A 16936-nucleotide genomic window follows, 5' to 3' on the forward strand; every position below is an offset into this window, starting at 1 on the left:
GGTGCTATTTTTCTGTTATATGGTGAGAGTATTGTGCATACATTTAACTGGTCTCTCCTTCCATTTGCAGTGCAATGAATAAATACACAAAAGGTCTATGTTTTGGAATGGACTGTCTGAACTGCTGTTAGATGCAAAGGAAAAAAAATCAAGCTTTTCCTAGCAACATGTTCAGAAATAACTCCGTCTAGGAAGATGAGTAAAAGCAGAATCTAACAGATACTTCTTGGAAACTAGAAAGCATTTCTATGAGAAAATCATAGGGGGAAAAGACCCCACTTTTTATAGTATCTCTTTTTCATTTCACATTTTTTATAATACTGATTTTTCTAAGTCACCCTAACAAATGAATCTCAGAAAATTTGATACTTAAAGTGAAAGAGTTTACCTTGAGTTTAAACGATAAAGTTATGTAAGAGGGGGGGGAAAAGCCCTAAAGCTGTTCCCATCTCTTCACTGTCCCTCCCCATCTCAACTTCTCAGGGAAGTTTTGCCTATCTTTTCTCTTTCTTTCTTTTTTTTTTGGAAGGGGGAGGGAGGTGAGGGAGAAAGCTTTATAGAAAAGACGAGCAATACATTTTGAACTAAACACAGTTATGCTTGCCCTGAGTCGGGTGTCTTCTGTCAAGAAATTTCATAGTTGAGGTCTCAATAGAGCAGGGGTTCTTAAACTGGGGGTCGGGATCTTTCGGGGGTCATGGGGTTATTACATTGGGGTCCCAAACTGTCAGCCTCCACCCCAAACCCCGCTTTGCCTCCAACATATATAAAAAAGCATTTTTAATTGATGGGGGTAGGGTCGCACTCAGAGGCTTGCTTTGTGAAAGAGGTCACTAGTAAAAAAAAGTTTGAGAATCACTGTGTTAGAGAGACTATTCTGCCCCAGCTCTGAGAGTCTTGTCTTGAGTAACTTAAACTGTATTGGCACTGTGCAGTGCAGTTGTCTCAGTGGGTCACAGAAATTGTCTCAGAGGTAATTAAGTACCAAACCATTAACAGAGCTGTAGATTGGGACCAGGACATGAAACTTGTATTGGAAATTAATGGAGAGTCTTGAAATCCTTGGATCGCATGTGCAATCCTTCATGTCACCCTTTGTTGCTTAGGAGACTTGCCACTCAGCTGCATCAGCTGCAGCTTCTATGTTGTGGTTATGCTCATCCCCAGGTAGTCAGTTTCAACAGTCTAACCTGCTGGTGACAAAAACTAGCATTACAATGTGTTATGTCCTCATCTAACACGAAACAGCATGTTCTGGTCAGTTGAAGGTGGAAAACATACATTATTTGCTATAAATAGCTGTCTGTAGCAAAAGAAGTCCAGTTTTACCCTGAGGCTTCAAACCATTTTGATGTTTACAGTCTGCATTCTATCAGTGTATTGATGAAGGTTTATTAAAAGTTTGTTCCCATTTCTTCCATCATTTCTGGTTTTTCCTCACTCATTTTTCCACCCATTAGACACACAGAATCATAGGGCTTGAAGGGACCTTGAGACGTCATCTAGTCCAGTCCCCTGCACTTAAGGCAGGACTCAGTATTGTCTACACCATCCCTAACAGGTGTTTGTCCAACCTCCTCTTAAAAATCCCCAATGATGGAGATTCCACAACATCCCTAGGCAATTTATTCCAGTGTTTAACCACTCTGACAGTTAGGAAATTTTTCCTAATTTCCAACCTAAACCGCACTTGCTGCAATTTAAGCCCATTGCTTCTTGTCCTATCCTCAGAAAGTTAAGAGACAAGTTTTCTCCCTCATCCTTGTAACAACCTTTTATGTCTTTGAAAAATGTATGTCCCCTCTCAGTCCTCTCTCTCCAGACTAAACAAACCCCTTTTTTTTTTTTTTTTTTGATCTTCCCTCATAGGTCATGTTTTCTAGACCTTTAATCATTTTTGTTGCTCTTCTCTGGATTTTCTCCAATTTGTCCACATCTTTCCTGAATTGTGGCACCCAGAACTGGACACAATACTCCAGCTGAAGCCTAATCAGCATGGAATAGAGGGGAAAAATTACTTCTCATGTCTTGCTTACAATACTCCTGCTAATACATCCCAGAATTATGTTTACTTTTTTGGCAACAACACTACACTGTTAACTCTCATTTAGCTTGTGATCCACTATGACCCCCAGATCTTTTTCCGCAGTACTCCTTCGTAGGCAGTCATTTCCCATTTTGTATGTGTGCAACTGATTGTTCCTTCCTAAGTGAAGTACTCTGCATTTGTCGTTATTGAGTTTCATCCAATTTACTTCAGGTCATTTCTCCAGTTTGTCCAGATCATTTTGAATTTTAATCCTATACTCCAGGCCCGCACAACATGCAGACCGCAGAGCCTCACTGTGCGGCCCGGGGGGATTCTAAATCCCCTGCACACAGCGCTCTGCGGGCAGCCCAGAGCCCTTTGAATCTCGGCCCGCGGCCGCTGATTGCCCCCTTCTCGGACCTCTGCCCCAACTGTCCCCCAGGTCCCCCACCCCCTATCTAAATGCCGCTGGTCCTTGTCCCCCGATTGCCCCCTCCCGAGACCCCTGCCCCTTGGGACCCCAGCCCCTATCTAAGCTTCCCTTCTCCTTGTCCCCAACTGCCCTCTCCTGAGATCCCCCCCCAACTTTCCTCCAGGACCCCATCCCCTACCTGTCCCCCGATAAACCCCTGGTACTCCCATGCCTATACAACTGCTGCCTGTCTCCTGACTGCCCCTTTGAACCTCCGTGCCATCCAACTCCCCTGCTCCCTGTCCCTTGACTGCCCCCGGAACCACCTACCCCTTTCTCCAACCCCCAGCCCCCTTACCGTGCCACTCAGACCAGCGTGTCTGGCTCCATGCAGCTCCAGACACGTTGCTGTCATGCTCCCCCGTGGAGCCCACATGCCCCCCCCTCCTCTTCCAGATTTGAACACCTCAAAATTCAGGAGTGCTCAAGCTCAGTCTGGGCAGCTGTCACTTCATTTCTCCCAAATCACATATACTGATCCATTGTAACCTGCTGTAGAAAAAGTAGGATAAAATTGAGCAAGAAATGCTTATTAGGACTGGAATTGCTATTTTCAACAGCCATTGCCTTGTTTGTTTGTTTAAAAGGAAGACATGGTTTTGCATTGGCAAATTCTCCATAGAAAGAAAGCGTGGAACAAAAGAATAATAAAGGCACCTCAACTTTTCCTCATTTATGGAGGACAGTCTTATAATATGCATCCAGATATCCTCCAATCACACAAGCTGAAAATTGTTCCACTTTACTGCAGCGCTGTAACCATATGGGAACCAATCCTGTCTATGTTTTGTGCACATCCAAAATCCTGCTGAATGACCCGCCCTGGGAGCGTTATCAGTGACCCAGGGCTGGGGTGGCAGGAGGTGGGGGGGGCACTGGTGGGGGGGAGTGCGCTGGTGGGAGAGAAAGGGGAGCCCAGCGCTGGGCGCAGGGGGTGTGGTCAGTGGGGGAGCCCAGGACTGGGGCAGCAGGAGGTACGGGGGGAGGGGGGTGGGGAGCCCAGCCAAATATTTTTGCTTGGGGCAGCAAAAAACCTAGAGTCGGCCCTGCCGAGTTCCCCCAGCCCCCAGAGCCCTGGGCCCTTTAATTTGACCATGAGGGCTCCCAGCCACTTCTTCAGCTAGGAGCCCCTGGTTGATTTAAAATAAAGTATCACCTCCCCACCCCCAACCTTCCATTTTGGCCCACAGCTGTTTTGGTGGGGCGGCGCTGGGGAAGGAGAGTTTGCTTCCACAGGGCTGTGCGGCCCTGGGGCAGGGTGTTTCTGCGGGGCTGGGAGATTTCGGCCCTCAGCTGTTTTCTTTGGAGTAATGTGGCCTTGCCGCTTTACGAGTTGTGCAGGCCTGCTATACTCCAAAGCACTTGCAACCCATACCAGCTTTGTATCATCCGCGAACTTTATAAGTGTACTCTCTATGCCATTATCTAAATCACTGATGACAATATTGAACAGAACAGGACCCAGAATCGATCCTTGCGGAACCCCACTCATTATGCCCTTCCAGCATAACTGTGAACCATTGATAACTACTCTCTGGGAATGATTTTCCAACCAGTTATGCACTCACCTTATAGTAGTTCCATTCAGGTTGTATTTCCCTAGGTTTTTTTTTATAAGAAGGTCATGCGAGACAGTATCAAAAGTCTTACTAAAGTGAAGATATACCACAGCTACCACTTCCCCACTATCCACAAGGCTTGCTACCCTATCAAAGAAAGCTAGCAGGTTGCTTTGACACAATTTGTTCTTGACAAATCCATGCTGATAATGTGGTGATAAGTGTGTGCAAATTGATTGGTTATTCGCTTCATTATCTTTCCGGATATAGAAGTTAAGCTGACTGATCTGTAATTCCCTGGGTTGTCCTTATTTCCCTTTTTATAGATGGGCACTATACTTGCCCTTTTCCAGCCTTCTGGAATGTCTCCTGCCTTCCATAACTCTGCCCCGATAAAACGCGACCCAATACAACATGAATTCGAATATAACGCGGTAAAGCAGCACTCGGAGGGGGAGGGCGGGAGAATAGCACACTCCGGCAGATCAAAGTAAGTTCGATATAACACGGTTTCACCTATAACGCTGTAAGATTTTTTGGCTCCTGAGGACAGCATTATATCGTGGTAGAGGTGTAATTGCTAATGGCAGATATCTCCTCAGTCAACTCTAAGTATTCTGGGATGCATTTCATCAGGCCTTGGTGATTTGAAAACATCTAATTTGTCTAAATAATTTTTGACTTCTTCTTTCCCTATTTTAGACTCTGAGCCGACCTCATTTTCACTAGCATTCACTGTTAAACGTTCCATCGCCACCAACATCCTTGGTGAAAACCGACACAAAGAAGTCATTAAGCACCTCTGCCATTTCCACTTTAAGGCCAGAAGGGACCAACAGGATCATCTAGTCTGACCTCCTGCACATTGCAGGCCACAGAACCTCACCCACTCACTCCTGTAATAGACCCATAATCTTTGGCTGAGTTACTGAAGTCCTCAAATCATGATTTAAAGACTTGAAGTTACAGAAAATCCACCATTTATACTAGTTTAAACCTGCAAGTGACCCATGCCCCAGGGCAGCAGAGGAAGACAACCAACCGACCCACCCACCCCCTATGGTCTCTGCCAATATAACTTCGGGGGGAGGGAAGAGGAGGAGAATTCCTTCCTGACCCCAAATATGTGATCTGTTTGAGCATGTGTGCAAGGACTGACCAGCCAGACACCTGGGAAAGACATATTTGCTGCTAGCAGTCACAGATCAGTTACCTGCCATTGTAGGCAGACTCCTCATACCACCCTCTTCATAAACTTATCAAGCTCAGTCTTGAAGCCAGTTCTGTTTTTTGTCTCTACTGCTCCCCTTGGAAGGCTATTCTAGAATTTTACTCCTGCAATGGTTAGGAAACCTCTGTCTAAATTCAAGCCTAAACTTGTTGATGGCCAGTTTATATCCATTTGTTTTTGTGTCCACACTGGTGCTTAACTTAACTAACTCTTCTCCCTGATATTTATCCCTCTGATATATGTATAGAGAGCAATAATATTTCCCCTCAGCCTTCTTTTGGTTAAGCTAAACAAGCCAAGCTCTTTGAGTCTCCTCTCATAAGGTAGGTTTTCCATTAGTCTGATCATTCTAGTAGCCCTTCCCTGCACCTGTTCCAGTTTGAATTCATCTTTCCTAAGCATGGGAGGCCAGAATTGTACACACTATTCCAGCTGAAGTTTCAAAAGTACCATTATACAAGACAATAACTCTTCCATCTCTCTACTGGAAATACCTTGCCTGATACATCCTAGCACTGCATTAACATTTTTCACGGCTTGTCATGGTATAATTCCCAAATCTGGACCTTAGCGTCCAAAATGGGTACCAGCATGAATCCTCTAAGCTTAATTACCAGCTTAGATCCTGTAGTGCTGCCACCAACCAGAAATTCCAGTGTCTGGTACACTCTGTCCCCCAAAACCCTTCCTTGGGGACCCCAAAACTCAGATTCCTTGAGTCTCACAACAAAGGGGAATAAACCATTTCCCTCCCTAGGTTACCCTGGAAGATACTGTAATTCAAACCCCTTCTCCCCTACCAATTCCCTGGTGAGTACAGACTCAATCCCCTTGAGCCTTAACTAGGAAAAAAGTCAAACAGGTCTTAAAAAGCAAACTTTTAATAAAAAGAAAGGAAAAAACATAAAAATTGTCTCTGTAATCAAGATGAAATATTACAGGACCTTTTAGCTTATAACAAATGGATAAACAGCCTTATCCAGGAAAAATACAATTTAAAATATTTCCAGCAAACTACACATTTGCACATAAAGGAAAAAAAACAAATAAAAAGACTATAACCGCCTTTTTACTTACTCGCTATTCTGAATAGATAAGAGACTGTAGCAGGGAGACTGCAGAAACCTGGTTTCACCTCTAGTCCTGTCCAGGACCCAGAGAGAACAAAGCCAAACCCAAAAACCACAAACAAAGGCTTCCCTCCCTTGAGATTTGAAAGTATTTTGTTTCCTGATTGGTCCTCTGGTCAGGTGTTGTTTGTTAACCCTTTCCAGGTGAAAGAGACATTAACCCTTAGCTATCTGTTTATGACACGGCTGCATCACATTGGCAGCTCATAGTCATCATGCTGTGATCAACCAATACACCCAGGTCTTTCTCTTGTCTCTTCCAACTGATAAATTCCCAGCTTACAGCAAAAATTCTTGTTGCTAGTTCCTAAGTGTACGACCTTGCACTATTCAATTTCATCCCATTTCTATTACTCCAGTTTTCAAGATCATCCAGATCTTCTTGTATGATATTCCAGTCTTCCGCCGTATTGGCTATACTTTTCAATTTAGCATAATCAGCAAATTTTATTAGCACGCTCTCTCTCTTTGTGCTAAGGTCATTACTAAACATGTTAAATAAGATTGGTCTCAAGACCAAACCCTGAGGAACTCCACTATCAACCTCCCTCCATGATGACTTTCAGATCTACCTCTCTGCCTCCTTCTGTTCCAACTAAAATCTCAGCCCCTCTCTCTGACATCTTGTGGATGTCTAGCCATCAAATCAAGCTAAACATGGCTAAAACAGAGCTCCTAATCTTCCACTCAAATCCTTCATGCTACATCCTTTCTTAATCACAGTGGACAACATCGCTGTGCTGCCTGTCACTCAGGCCTATAACCTGGGCTTCAATTTTGACTCAGATCTCTCCCTAAAGATCTCCTAAAGATCATTTTCTTAGACAGGTGATGTGGTCAAAGCAACAGGCTCTTTGGATTCTTCTACCCGCTGCCCACTATTTGTCACAACAATCTGCTTGTCTTCATGTTCTGAAATGACTTTAATGAGCAATCCCCACTCTACCCATCATCTCTCATTTGCTGTCAAGATGTCAACTTTCGCCTCTAGTTGGCCCATGACGTCAGCCTCCATCATCCACTTATTACATTTTCAAATGTAATAAGACTCCTTTGTGTTTTCTCCCATGCTGACCCTTACTCGAGAGGAGCTTCCCATACAGATTTCCAAATCTACCTCATTACTCACCTTCAAAACCCACCTCAAAATTCTCTTATGCTCTAATGCCTACAAAAAAACCGACAATGGCTGCTGATGTGCTGAGACCACTGCTTCCCATGCTGTCCAGTATTATCTCACTGCTTCCTTGTGCTCCCCAGTCTGTGTCTACCCATGTATTTTGTTTCAGGGGGGTTGTGTAGCTTCTATTAAGATTATAGATTAATTGGGGAAGAGGACCATCTTTTGTTCTGTTTGTAAAGCAGCTAGCTTTACATATAAAGTGGTCCTGGCCCATGACTAGGGCTCCGAGGTGCTACAGTAATACAAATAATATATATTCACTGTCACTGAAATCCATATTCAAATGTCGCTGTAGTACATGGCATTTTACAATCTCAGAGTCTCATATAGATGTCAAATAGCTAGGTGAGAGAAACGAGTCTCAACAGAACTCCACATGACAGGGAACTAGGTGAGGAGAGGCACATATCCATGTCCAGAATCTGTTTGCCAGATTAAATTAAGATTAAATTATTTTGTCTATAGTCTGTGACAAGTATAAGGATGAGGGATTTAAAAATGCTTGAATTAGTTACCGCACAGACTCTAGTAACTGTCATGCCAAAAAAATACATGTGAAGAAAACACTGAGTTTGCATAGTTATGCATCCATAAATAAAATAAAATAAATAAATCCGGAAATGCTACAGTTGAGGAGTCACACAAACACACTACTTTCTTCCATATGCCTATGCTTTTCATCCTATCAACACACTGTTTCTCATATAAAGCAAAAATACATTTTTTTCTATGATCCTAGCTCACATATATAACTTCTTAATATTTTAGCCACTGCATATGTCATAAAATAAAATTTATTCTTACAGATCAAGCCCAGAAGTCACAAAAGTGATCATCTTATCAGACCTTCTGCACAACACAGGCCAAAGAATTTCAATCAGGAACTTCTACAGGAAGCTTTTCTTGCCTAAAAATTTACCCCAAAACATCCCACCTTCTTAAGTAATGTTTCCCCCTCTTTCCTAGATGGGCAGATGAGAACTTTTGTCCTTACTAGGGGGTAAGGGAACATCCTCCTCCAATCTTTCCCAGAACAATAGCTTCTGGAAGGTATTACTTTCTTATTAATGCAAATATTTACCTGTGCTATAAACTAAACAATTTTCATTTGCAACAGATCCTTCAGTTAAAGGCAACAGGTCTGCAGAAACAACTTAATTCTGCAGCTTCTCAGAAATAATCCTCAGGGTCAGATTGCAGGACATGAATGGCTCAAAAACGAAACTTGCGTGTCAGAGTAAGTTTTTGTCCATCTCTCCACCCCTCCCAAAATACCCCACTATCTTAACTGTGGGATGTTCACAGCTGAAAAATCCATTTCTTGGAAGAAGAAAGGATTAAAACAGTAATTGTTTACAATAAGCAGTGTCACAATATACTACAAATTACTGAGGCACCAGCTTCTAACAAGCTCTCTTTCTGATTCAATGGAAATTTCCAACATGTCACAAGTCAATATTTCCGTTAAGAGAAACATTAGGAGTGCAAAAGTAAATGGAAACAGACTTCTCAGAAGTTCTACTAGTGATTACTTTCTTCTTTAAGGAAACAAACAACCTCTTTCTCCATCCAAGCCAGGGCAGATCTTAATAAGGATGGATTTGTGACAAATTTACATATAAAGAGACCCCAGCATAAAACAGAATTCGCATTGGTTTCAGACTGCTGACTCCGTTTTGGATATTGGTTCTTTATCTTCTCTGCTGTCATGTTACCTCCACATTAAACAGGAATTCCAAAGGCTGGGGGCAAAGGTCTAATCTTAGAAGGTCACTGACTTAACTGCTCTCCCAATGAACTAGAATCACCCTAAAATAGGCTGGCTCCCACCTAGATGAACTGGTTTATTCCAAGAGAAGTTGCCTAGGAATAAAGTCACTTGGTAAGGGTCTAGGATTATCTGATGACGCTGATCCAGTAACCTCAGTAACCTCCAGTAACCTGACTGACGGACCGAGTGGTTATAAAAGGACTTAGAGGGGAGGATGGAGAGCACCACCTAGGAAGTTTTAGGCAAGAAGAGGAAAAAAATGGCCAAGGTCAGAAAAGGTGAGCAGGATGGAAAAGACTCCATGTTTCAGAACACAAGCCATACATTGCAGAAGGAAAGGCATGTGGATGACATAGGTTAAGATGGTGGGATGGAGGGGACAGAGTACAACTGAGTCCACTGAACTCATGTTGAAAATACACAGTAAAATCATTCTTACCCACCCCAGCACTAAGTGCATAACACAGAATAGCAAACACTGGCTGGTATATAAAGGCCACTTCGGTTCACAGCTAAGTTGTCTACACAGCTAACTATCTTAGCTCCTGAATTGCATCTAAGGAGGTTGTGACACTGGTTGAAAAGCAAGGGTATAGTACATAGCCAATGACAAAGATACTAAAAGAAATACCCAAGAGAGGAGAATCAAGCAAAAAGCCTATCAGCCTGATTTATAAAAGTGGTGAGTACCCACAAATGCCACTAAAGTCCATGGAAGCAGCAGATGTTTAACACCTGGGGGGCTGGGTGAGAAACAGATTGCCAGATACTCATTTTATAATGTTAATTGTCCAGCTTAAGTAATGAAAAAGATTCTTGATGCTACATATGTGAACATACGTTTGTAGGGAAAAACTGATATATTATCACCCAAGATATTACATATTAATAAAATAAAAGCATTTATTAATCAATATGCACAAGAGGCATAGGAGGAGGAAAAATGAATTAAGGTTGAAAAAGTATACCCAATACCTATTTCCCCAAGGACTAGGCCTACATCCAGGATCATGCTTTCTGCAATTTCAAGGAACAGAACAGCTGTGCATATAGTTACACAAAAAGGGTACACATGCAACACTGCCAGTTTTTGTTTTCAAATACTTAACTGTGCTACCTCAACATTTTTTTAAAGACTTTAGTATGGAATCGTAAAAAAAAGAACTTGTGAGGTTAGCCAATAAATGCTTACTTAAGAGAAAGATAAATGACTAACTGTCAAGAGTCAAAATGAATGCAGAATTTTAGTACCAGACTGTGATCAAGTTTCTCTTTGTAGACCTCTGTCCAATGTAGGTGAGTTACTAGAGAGCAGATGCATCTCAGCTAGTTGCATGTGTCAGCATTGTGAAAACCACTTACAGGCTGAAATCCTATACAGCTAAAATTTGTGTAAGAAAGTTAAAATATAATGCAAAAGCTATGTTCTACTTTCTGTAGGACAATTTTCAGTTCTGAAGTTTTCAAAAGCATGCTCTCCTCTACAGATGTTTTCCCAGCCAGCATCTGTAACGATCTGTGAGATATTTCAGTACCTGGTAAAATGATGTAACATTACTTTTCTTCTATAAGTTAACAGTCCAGTCTCCAGCTCACAAAGAGTCAAGAAAACTAAAAATATCTACTGCTGCACAAGCTACACAAACTCCTGATTAAAGGTCTGTGTGTGTGTGTGTGCGCACCAAGAAAAGTTCACAGTTATAGCCTACAGCAAAATTATTATATTGGTCAAAATTGCAATGGATAATAGCAACTTGTGAGCATACTATACAATTTATACGAGTTTTATTTCAGCACAGAATCAGTTAAAATATTTGATCTGTATTTAGCGTAGCAATCATCTACACTATGGAAATAAAGCAAAAGACCCACTGAGGCTTGTTTTATGATTCATCATGCTTCTCCAAATAGATTAGTTGTGGCACTTCTGTAAAGAGTGTGAGAGCAGCTGTATATATTGCTACGATTGAAAAGGTTTTCATTTCTTACAAAGAGGACTCAAAGAACACAAGTAGCTGTTACAGAAAGCAGACAACTCCCAACCTTGTAGTTGTCAAGGGGACTGATGCCAGAGCTAGAGACTGTATAAAAGAACACGGGCTGTTAAGAGCAGTCTGTACTGCTCTTTTAAATTACACTTTTAAAAAAAATAAACTTTCCTATCCTCCCAATATTTATTGCTCCATCTTCCTTAAGCACTTCAGTAAGTCCATCAAAGAGTAACCCTCTTTCACTGTTCCTTTTATAAGTACCATCTTATAACATAATACAGTAAAAGAATAGGCCATTCGTCAACCTCCTACTTTAAAAAATAAATACCCTTGTGTCACAGAAGTTTGTACCGTATTAGAATGCCAAAAAATCTACGTGAATTCCACTAGATCCTGTATTTAAAGATTAGGCCGAAAAACTGAAAGAAAAGCCAGAGAACAAGAATTAATAGGACATGAGTAGGAAATTGGACTGTCAAGAATTGTGCAATATTCCTAAGGTTGTTACAGTTACTTTGGTCCACCGCCGTTTATCAGTTTGTACATTCATGCTAAACACACAGCTACTTTTAGAACAATAATTCTGTTAATTAAAAATTTATCACTGCTTTCAATCACAGCAAAGAAAATCTTGGTCTTATAAAATTAGACACAAATCATTCGTTAAGCACTTACCAAGCAAAAAACTATAAAAACGTAAAATGGTAAAAATGGACCATCAAACTGAAGCACTCTGGAATATGTTTCTCCTTTAGTCAACAGCTTTAAAAGGTTTGGATGCACTGGACTTCATTTTTAGTGCTTAACTTCTGAAGGGTTTCCAGAGGAATTGCAGAACTTCCTGAAGATGTGACGAACCCTGAAGAATCCTAGTTATGCACTGTGTTCCAATGTTAGCTATTCCCCCACGGACACCACATCTGCCAGTTAACATTAGTCTCCATTGTCCCAGTAGTATGTCAAGCTGCTATTAATTGAAATATCTGATTGAGCTTTAGAACATTTCAGCCTCCAAGATTGTTCAAGCTACCCATCAACTCCAGATATCTTTAGATACGTCACTGTTTCATAATATACACTTTAAAGAGATTGTGTTTACTGAACACACACCATTCCTGGAAGCTTAAATGTACCAATCATGGAAAAACTACTCAGCAGCAATGTAGCATTATTGTAGTAATTTAAAAATATGATCCTGAACATTCGGTGTATGCTACAGACCCACAAACACACAAAAATGATCATAAAGATACATAACTCCTCTGGGCATCATTTTGCCAATTCTTTTGTCTTCTATACAAAAGGCACATCACCCATCTCTCTCTCCAAAATCCATAGTGTTTTTTTGTATACTATTCCACTTAGTTAGATGGTGTAATAGTTGGATTTTTATCTAAAACGTCACACTTAAGTGCATCACTCAAACACTCCACTTCTATAGAAAATTGCTTGCACGCAGGAAGTTAACAAATTTAAACCTTTGTAAGTCAGCATTTTGCCTATAGGCTCGAGATATATTTACATCAGGGTCCTCAGTATCTATATTATTTATAATACAGTATGCATCAGAATGTTTAATGTGAAACATGTATGTGTGCATATATATATATTTTTTATTTTTTTATTTTTTTTTACACACACACACTAAATTATTTCTTTTGTATTTTACCTTACTATTAAAATACAGAAACGGTTATGTGCATGTGAGAAAAAAAATAAAAAGAGGAATAATCAACAGGAAAAAAATAATATGAACTCAAAATGTACAAACAATATCATAGGTAAGGATCAAAGGTCAATAGACATTGTGTTCTGAAGACATGTATATTACACACAGAAAATGCAAATACAGTAGTAAGATAAGGGTTTTTTTTGTTTTTAGAGAAGTAAATTTCTCCATACCAAGGATGTCCCAGGCTTTGTTGAACCAAGTACAGAGTAGGAGTACTTGTGGCACCTTAGAGATGAAAAAATTTATTTGAGCATAAGCTTTCGTGGGCTACAGCCCACTTCTTTGGATGCACAGAATGGAACATATAGAGAGTAGATATATATACACATACAGAGAGCATGAAAAGGTGGGAGTTGTCTTACCAACTCTGAGAGGTGAATTAAGTAAGAGGGGAAAAAAAACAACTTTTGAAGTGATAATCAAGATAGCCCAGTACAGACAGTTTGATAAGAAGTGTGGGAATACTTACATGGGGAGATAGATTCAATGTTTGTAATGGCTCAGACTGGGAATGGTTGGTAAGAAAACTCCCACCTTTTCATGCTCTCTGTATGTGTATGTATGTGTGTGTATATATGTTCCATTCTATGCATCTGAAGAAGTGAGCTGTAGCCCACGAAAGCTTATGCACAAATAAATTTGCTAGTCTCTAAGGTGCCACAAGTACTCCTGTTCTTTTTGCGGATACAGACTAACACGGCAGCTACTCTGAAACAAGTAAAGAGTGATTACGCTTAGCCGGCATACTCAGTTTTGCTATGATTTAATTAAAATAGTGCACCTCTTTTGATCCATATAAAAATCTACAAAACATCGAACATATTTAGCTGTATAAAATTCCTAGAGCTACATTGCTGTTTGAACCTTTTCCAAGAAGTATTTTAAAAGGAAAGTCTCACCACATACTTAAATTACAAATTGCATCCATTTCAACAGGGCTCCTTCTGTATGCAATTTAGGTGATGTTAGATTATATTAAATTATATTGATAGAATATTAATACATCTGTCTAGACTCTTTCTACCACTCCCTCAAGTTTTCCAAGAAACTCTGAGAAAGACCCACACAAACAACAGGAGAAACAAACCATACAGTAAGAAACAGTTAAACTGACTATACATAAAGCGCTGTCAAATACACAACGTAGACTAGTTTGAAAAAAGTGAGAAAACTATTTTTGTTTACTAATGTTAAATATTACTTGTAGCAATGGAAGATAAAATATTTTCAAAGATAACTGATTTTAAATTGACAGATTTTAAGTTGAAGACAGAAAGCTCTACAGAAGAGCTAAGTAGACAGGACAGACAAACACAAAGCATATAACCCCATGATATATTTATCACAAACCTCAATAACTGCATAATGCTGTAGCCCTTGTCCACATGTCCTCTACCTAACCCAGTGGATGACCTCAAGTCTTTATATTTTCTCTCAACCGTAAACTCTCTGGGACAGGTATATTTCTTTTGTCTGTAAAGTACCATGAATGTGTGTGTCGCTGGAGAAACATTAAGTACAAGTATAATCTACAGAAGATTCCTTACTGTAGAAAGAACCCTTAGATTCTTTTGCAGCATGTGCAGTTATTAAAGACACAGAACAAATCATCTAACTATAACAATTTGATACATAACTTGTACAAAGAGAATTTTGAGGCCCAATATCAATTATTTGAATTCTGGAAGCACCCAGAATGTGTTAATTGCGCGCGCGCAATTCACACACACACACACACACTCTCTCTCTCTCTCTCTCTCTCTCACACTCTCTCTCTCTCTCTCTCTCGTAAAAAGAGCTTACGGTCTAAGGCCCTGATCCTGCAAAGACTTTAAGCACATGCTTAACCTTAACTTCAGTGGGACTACTCTTCCGTGTAAAGTTAAGAACATGTGTAAAAATACATAAGGCCAGGGAATAAGGCCCTGATACTTGCCATCAGATTCACATGGGTGGATCCATGTGTCAGTGTGGAGGCCTCATGACTTTACTGGAACTCAACACAAATGCAAAGGTCCACCAAAGCAGATCCCATTACAAGAACATGGCCTAAAACAACTGTTCTTAACCTTTACTGCAGCCTGCACCCCTTTGGTTCTCAAAATATATTCCTGCATCCCTTATCAAAAATCATTGAAGTAGGTCAGTTCTTTAAACCTAGATATATTTTTGTCTGTATATTACAGTAATCATTAAAAACTTATAATGTTAATAAATACAAAGGTTTGATGAAACAAAGTAGTTGTACTTCCGTACCTGTGCTTAATTTGTGTTTTCAATGATTTACCTTCTAAAAAAAAAATATCTGGCATGTCTCACCCCCCTAGAAAGGGCAGCTCGCACCCCCGGTTAAGAACCACTGGCCTGAGATAACAAGTATCACACAAGAGATAGGAAATAGGGATATAATAAAAGGTACACAATTTTAATATACATGTTTTTAAAAAAGTGTCAGTTATACCAGCTGCTTCTCAACCTAGCCATTATTAATTGGCTAATTAATCTTAGGTATCATGCAATAAAAGTCATCCAAAACATAATGCAAGCAGTCCCATCTCACATCAGACCTTACTAATGAACACATACAATCTAAAGGTACCTTCTTCCTCCCACTGCCTGCATTTGCTAGTTGGCTTGAAAAGCAGAGCAGATCTCTAAGTTTACAGGTGACATCAAAACTGAATGAAAGACCAGATTAGTATATAACACATACCAAACTAATCAGTCCCCATCTGTTGGATTGTTCCTACAGGATTTGTTTTCTTTATCCCTATTAAACCCTCTTCCCCCCCCCCCCAAAAATGATGGTAAAGATGAACCAGACCCTTCTATAATGTCACAAAGACAACTAAAAATACAATAAATTTCAAATGATAAATTCAAGAAAAAAATATGAAATTGTTTACCACCACGATTAATAAATTTAACCCACTTCTAGTGTCTGAAACCCATTTTTGTCACAAACTTATCTCCCATTTTAAAGAGGTACAAGTAAAATATTGACATACAGTAGATTAGAACTGCTTATTGCAAATAATTTTTTTTAAAAGCAAAATATTTTACACACACACACACACATCTGCACCTCCAGTTTGGCAATCCAATTAGTTTAGCAGCCCCCAAAGCCCAGTATTATTGTGTACAACCAAATACATGGAACTGAGCCAGTCTCTCATATACCAGAGCCCCAAATGAACTGTGGAAGAGTGGGTAAAATATTACAGCTCTGGCCTGGTACCCCAATTCCACCCTGGAGTTCCTGACCCTCACCTTCAAGATCCCTGCCTTTATCCCCAAACCCTGCCTAAAAAGCCGCTACATGCACCCAAACCACCTACTCTCCAGAATCATTACTTCTCTCAAATTCACTGCACAAAAGCTATCCTCCAAAGGCACCCCAGCCCAACACTACCACTAAAACCACCACCAGGCCCTGAGCTACTGTGCCAGATCCCAGTCCTCCCTCCCCCAACAAAGTCCTGGGCTCCCCCCTCCATCCCCTGCCAGGCCATGGGCTCCACCCCACTTCCAGTCCCTTGTGCCCCCCCACCAGCTCCTCCTCCCCCAAGTCCCAGCCTCCCTCACCAAGTCCTTACCTCCCCAGAGATCCCAGTCCCCTCCCCCCTGGCCAGGTCCTTATCCCACCCTCCAGCCAGTTCCTTGGCCCCCAACCTAGGCATGCCCGTCCGTCAAGTCCTTGCCCCCCCCATATCTCAGCCCCCTCCAAAGTCCTTCTCCCCCAGTCCCGATGTCCCTAGCCCATGCTCCCCTCAAAATCTTAGTGCCCCCCCCGGGTCCTTGGCTTCCCCCTAGATCCCAGCCCCCCCCCCCCCCCCCC

The 16936-nt window shown here is 41.0% G+C and overlaps 1 protein-coding gene across 1 annotated transcript in view; it reads right to left on the bottom strand.

Annotated features, from left to right (window-relative positions):
- The window catches only part of GOLPH3 (golgi phosphoprotein 3), a 42249-nt gene extending 27779 nt beyond the window's left edge, over positions 1-14470 (bottom strand). Inside the window, exon 1 of the mRNA XM_032771266.2 lies at positions 14449-14470. The gene's annotated coding sequence lies outside the window, so the exon portion shown is untranslated. The remainder of the gene's footprint in view (positions 1-14448) is intronic.
- Positions 14471-16936: the final 2466 nt, after the last annotated feature.

The sequence above is a fragment of the Chelonoidis abingdonii genome, chromosome 6 (genome assembly GCF_003597395.2).
Source record: "Chelonoidis abingdonii isolate Lonesome George chromosome 6, CheloAbing_2.0, whole genome shotgun sequence".
Taxonomy (NCBI): Eukaryota; Metazoa; Chordata; order Testudines; family Testudinidae; genus Chelonoidis; species Chelonoidis abingdonii.